The sequence below is a fragment of the Schistocerca nitens genome, chromosome 7 (assembly GCF_023898315.1).
Source record: "Schistocerca nitens isolate TAMUIC-IGC-003100 chromosome 7, iqSchNite1.1, whole genome shotgun sequence".
Taxonomy (NCBI): domain Eukaryota; kingdom Metazoa; phylum Arthropoda; class Insecta; order Orthoptera; family Acrididae; genus Schistocerca; species Schistocerca nitens.
This window is the reverse complement of record NC_064620.1, coordinates 299,873,512-299,879,511: the sequence shown is the minus strand read 5'-3', so window position 1 is coordinate 299,879,511 and position 6,000 is coordinate 299,873,512.

The window sequence follows — 6,000 nt, the reverse complement described above, 5'->3', positions numbered from 1 at the left end:
CGACTCTTATAACTGCCATCTGGTTTCTGTACAAATTATAAATAGCATTTCGCTCCCTGTATTTTATCCCTGCCACCTTCAGAATTTGAAAGAGAGTATTCCAATCAACATTGTCAAAAGCTTTCTCTAAGTCTAGTAATGCTAGAAACGTAGGTTTGCCTTTTCTTAATCTTTCTTCTAAGATAAGTCGTAGGGTCAGTATTGCCTTACAACATTTCTACGGAATCCAAACTGATCTTCCCCGAGGTCGGCTTCTATCAGTTTTTCCATTCGTCCGTGAAGAATTCGCGTTAGTATTTTGCAGCTGTGACTTATTAAACTGATATTTCGGTAATTTTCACATCTGTCAACACCTGCTTTCTTTGGGATTGGAATTATTATATTCTTCTTGAAGTCTGAGGGTATTTCGCCTGTCTAATTTTCGCAAATCACCTCTGTTGCCTCAAAAAAAAATTGCATCTTAACTATCGAAGGACCGACGTCCATCCACACTGTCACAGCGCGTTGAAATAAAGCAACGACGGCAGATGAAAATTTGTGACCGACTGAGCTTCGAACCTGGACCTCCTGCTTACTAGACAGACGTGCTGACCACTGCACTATTTTTTTTTTTAATGTTTGAGGAGACTTTCAGCACCAGGAGGTAGGCGGAGGCAAAGAGGGCAGGGATCGAAGATCCGAGGCCTGGCCACAATGCCTCCACCTTACCTGTCACTGAGTAGCCATATTATTCCCATGTATTCCATGTTTGTTCCCACATATGCCTTAAATTGTTGAACATAATTGAAGTAGTAATGAAGGTAAAATAAATTACAGATTGCCGCCTCTAATGGCGTGCATTCCTTGCAGAATGTGATTTATAATAGTCAAAAGGCTGACGGAAAAATACATAACAAACATTCATTTGGAAACATTTCCACTATTTAAGTTATGAAGCACTGGATGCATATGAGGTCTGTAAGGAAGCCATATATTTTTGAACAAATGAACGAAATTTCGGAGCCGGAGGGGTTTTGCCAAATTAGAACAGTTCTGATTTTAGAACCAACGTAAAAGTAGATTCCAGCAATAAAAAAGTCAAAGTGTATTATTATGCTTCTAATCAATAAAACTGACCACCTCTTTGTAGCCCACAGAAAGCAATAGATAAAGTTTGAAACCATTCCTTATATTTGTTATTCTTCTTCAGCTTAAAATGTTCTTCTGCAATATAAAACATGTACTCTTCTAAGTTCAAAGTTTTGTTTGTTAACACGTAAAACACAAACTGTCCCAAATGTCACCAATAAGTTATTCTTTGCGGACGGGTAACATTTCCAATCGGGTTGTAAAGCATCAGTTATCGGTATATGACTTTCTGCGGTTCTGTTGATAGTGCTAATTTCTTCCTAGTCCAGGTCCAAATTCTGATTCTGTTTTCACATAAGAACACGTGCGCTACAGTTTCTACAAGTCAACATTTGTGGCAGTATGGAGATGGTCTCAATTTGATTTTCCATAATCATTCGTCTGTGGGTATGGTTTCGTTTACAACGTCGCACCATACGGCACTGACTCTAGTTGGTATAATTTTATTGTTGATATTTTTCCAGACGTTCCTCCAGTTTTTTGTAGGTTAATTTACCGGAAATGGTTTGTGAAGACGATGTCTGGTAATATAATCATAAACGGTTCCAGTGTTGGTATGTGCTGGTGGAAGTCCTATACAGCTCCAATCGCCATAGTACTTTCGGACGTAATCTAGACTGGCGTGCTATATTAACAGGAGCGTTCCTATCCCCAGGATCTAACGAGAGGAACAGAAGTTTCGTGATGCCTGTCTTAGTGGCATGTATTAGTTTAAAAGCACGTCTTTAATTCCAAATCCTCCGTTTTGCCTCCGCAAAGTCGCCGTGTGGAAGGATACTTTGAAGATATTTTGTTTCCACACATACAAAGAGGCTACAGCTAATATTTTATGTGCATGACCTGCTGTATCGGTAAGACTGGTGCGTCATGATATATTTTGCTAAGTATGTATGTATTTATAAGCTGAACTTCGTGCAGTCGGCCTAACGATCGCATGTCACGGTCCTTCATCAAGGTTCCGATGACATTAAGTTTCCGCTCCCAATTGTTCGTGGCCATGCGCTTGGGATTCGCCCTTAACCACAATCCGAGTTGGAGACTCTCTTCAGTTACATCTAACCAGTGCGCACCTATTGCACTATTGTAAGAACCGAGATGCAGTATTTTGGATTTAAAATTTTGCAAATTTGTGGTAAGAACTTATGAGACCAAGCGCCCCCGCAATTACTCTACTCGCTCGCGGCCACACTGTATTCCCGGGAGGGTTCGGACGATGTTGTGCGTCTAGCACTGAAAACTTTCGATGACACGTCGAGACCCAAATAAATGTACAGGATGTTTCAGGAGGAATAGTAAATATTGTAGGAGGTGGTAGTATAAACAAATTGCAGAACAAATGACATAATATGTGTCCAATTTTTATTGCGTACAAATAGTTATGTTCAATGCATTTTCATTTCGTATGTTGGTCCTTACAGGACCCAGTTGTCTAACTTCCTTGAAAATGAGCTTCCAGCGTTATTGGAAGAAGTTCCTTTGGCTACAAGGGTGCGTTTGCTCCTCCAGCATGACGGGGCTCCTGCACATTCTAGTCGTCAGGTGACACATTATCCAAGCCTAACATTCCCCTGAAGATGGATCAGTAGATACGGGCACTGTTCTTGGCCACCAAGGTCGCTGCACCTTATTTCTTTGGACTTTTGCCCGCGGGGATGGTTAAAGGCGAAGTCTACAAAGAAAAAGTTAACCCAAGAGCCGATTTGATCGTTTGGATTATGAATAGTGCAGCCCTCGTAAAAGAACGCAAAGACTACCTCAGAAGAGCTACACGTGGTATTATCAAGGGAAGTCAAATGTTCATTGAAGTTGGTGGGGGAATTTTTGAAAATAAACTTTGAACGTCCTCATTTGCCTTGCTAAAATACCTACTGTTCGTCCTGAAAGAACCAGAATATGTATATATGTGTGGTGTGTGTTCTTTCGGACATGTCCAAAAGAAGAGACACTACTAATCCGGGTTAGAGCCTGGTCAGGCACAAATTTTCGTCTGACGCCGTTGTTCTATTTTAACGCCCATGACAGTCTGGACATCTGACCTTCGATATTTAATTGATTAACAAGGATGTTTATTTCGATTCGTAGTGCCTGTTCTTTCGGAAATGTCCGAACACACACATACACACACACACATTTTTATCTTAAGTGCTATTCGGAAAATGTTTGGCAACTCTGTGGTGTCACTGCCAGACACCACACTTGCTAGGTGGTAGCTTTAAATCGGCCGCGGTCCATTAGTACATGTCGGACCCGCGTGTCGCCACTGTGTGATCGCAGACCGAGCGCCACCACACGGCAGGTCTAGAGAGACGTACGAGCACTCACCCCAGTTGTACGGACGACATTGCTAGCGACTACACGTACGAAGCCTTTCTCTCATTTGCCGAGAGACAGATAGAATAGCCTTCAGCTAAGTTAATGGCTACTATCTAGCAAGGCGCCATTTGTACCATTGCATGTATCTCAAGATAGTCTCACTTGTATCATCAAGAATGCTGTATACCAAAGGACGATATAAAAGTTAAGTGTTCTAGTAGCTACGTTCTTTTCTTTATCACATTCATTACGAATCCTGTTCCAGACTTCGCGCCAGTCGGCGTGTGTGTACGCGTGCCCTTTCGGCTACCCGTCTCTGTGGACTGGCTGCCTTGTCAGTCCACTACAAACTCAGTGATAGTGCCGGACTGGAGCTGCATCAACCTACTCATTTCACTAGAAAAAAAAAGCACTCCGTCTTCAGGCCGCGAGTGGCCTACCGGTACCATCCGGCCGCCGTGTCATCCTCAGTGGAGGATGCAGATAGGAGGGTCGTGGGGTCAGCACACCGCTCTCCAAGTCGTTATGATGGTGATCTTGACCGAAGCCGCTACCATCCGGTCGAGTAGCTCCTCAATTGGCATCACGAGGCTGAGTGCACCCCGAAAATGTGCAACAGGGCATGGCGGCTTGGATGGTCACCCATCCAAGTGCCGACCTCGCCCAACAGCGCTTAACTACGGTGATCTCACGGGAACCGGTGTATCCACTGCGGCAAGGCCGTTGCCATTTCACTAGATATAGTTGTAATTTTCTGAACAATTCCTGTTTAATAATTGACAGCGACAGTGTCTCTCATCATTTACTTTGGCGGAAACCTGCTTCTTTCAGCCCTGGCCTATACTACAGCAAAGAGTGATTGCTCACATTCTTGATACCTCACTGGAAGTGCTACTACAACTGAAGCCAAATATTCAGATCCCGCTGAAAAAGCATATTTCAAGTCAGATGGTTTTGCTCCTCCCCTACTGTCATTGAAAACGATCAAAACGAAATTAAGTATAGGAATCCTATGAAACCATTGAGTTCATACTGCGGTGCTATGCAGGTGAAAAAAGTAGTTTTTCACAATTATCAGATGACAGATGGAATTTGTCAGATTCCACTAATTATGACTGCATTATTAGTTCACAGGCGCTTTTCTGACGCTTATTGTAACTGTTTCTTGAATGTTAGAGCTGGAAGAAAAGAAACATCAAATTTTCGCCATATGCATTATTCGAATTCACCTTAAGTCTTCCGTTTCGAGCAAAGGCAGAATATCCGTCAGAAAAGCTGTCAGCAATAAGCCAGGCCATTCCTGTCATCTGGCGAATGTGCTAATGACAGTGACCTCAATAACAATATTGTACAGCAAAGATACGTTGTCAGTTCAACCACTGGAGAAGCTCTAAAATTGTGAATCGCGTCTGATGAATAAGCTTTCAAGGTTTCGGTCCGATTAAGACAGTAAAACACAAATAATTGTCGCAGTTATTAATTTATGACGTTTAGTTTGCACTCAGTGCATCGATGTATTGCAAGTAATTACACTCTAGCCCCTAAACCTAGTTACAGAAATGCGAATAAGACTCATTGCAATATAATGAGGATATTGCGGCCCTTGCCACCCGCAACTTTGAGACGAAGCTATAGTCACTCACAGAACACATCAGCTGGTATGCTTCCTGGCAGTATAACTGAAACGGCAACAGCGCCAAATATGTTTGGCAACTCTATGACCGACGAGTTACTTCCCTGATGGCACAGAACTATCCTGCTAAATTCATGTAATATTATCGTGCAATTTCAATTGAATAATGTGAGTGATTTTCTCTTGAGATTTGACATAAGGATATTAGTTAATGCTTTTGAATCAACGAAAGTCGTTTCACACGGGAAATACAATTAATCTCGTCTCTTATGCTGCTATTTATCTGCTATAGCGACTACTGGGCCAATAAGCAAGTCAAAGACACCGCACCTGCTCGCGAGATCCTAGGTAACGTGCTTGCGTGCAAGGTGCACGCTGCCTACGCTCACCTTTCGAGACTTGCTGAAAGCCAGATTTTTAATTCTGTTGTAGCAGTGTTACAAGCAGGCAGATACCAACTCAATAAGGGAATCGTAGGACAATGCTCGATTAAAATTCGTCTTGCTACTTTTAGTAACCCTTCATGTCAGAGCGAAAACCTTACGGTACTGCAAAATTCATAATGCCACTTTTGTTTCCTGCCGACATATTTTTTTGTTGTTCTGAATACATAATTTTATCTATGAACTGCCACATTTTCATAATACTTGCGAATGATACAGGACATGAAGTAAATACAGACCTTTTCCAAGTCAAAAGTCGGCAATATCCTACTAATTCGTGTTAAAATAGGCTCAATCGTCTTACAGATACTTAATGCTTTATTAAGATAGACTGCCGACGTGATGTATCAGTAGTAAGCTGAATTTAACTTGTATTAGTGTAGTGAATATTTAAATTGCGTTTTCCATTAGCTTACTGAACGAAACAATAATCATCAAAGAGAAATTAATCAGCAGCAGAATTTTCTTTCCCGATATCTAAAA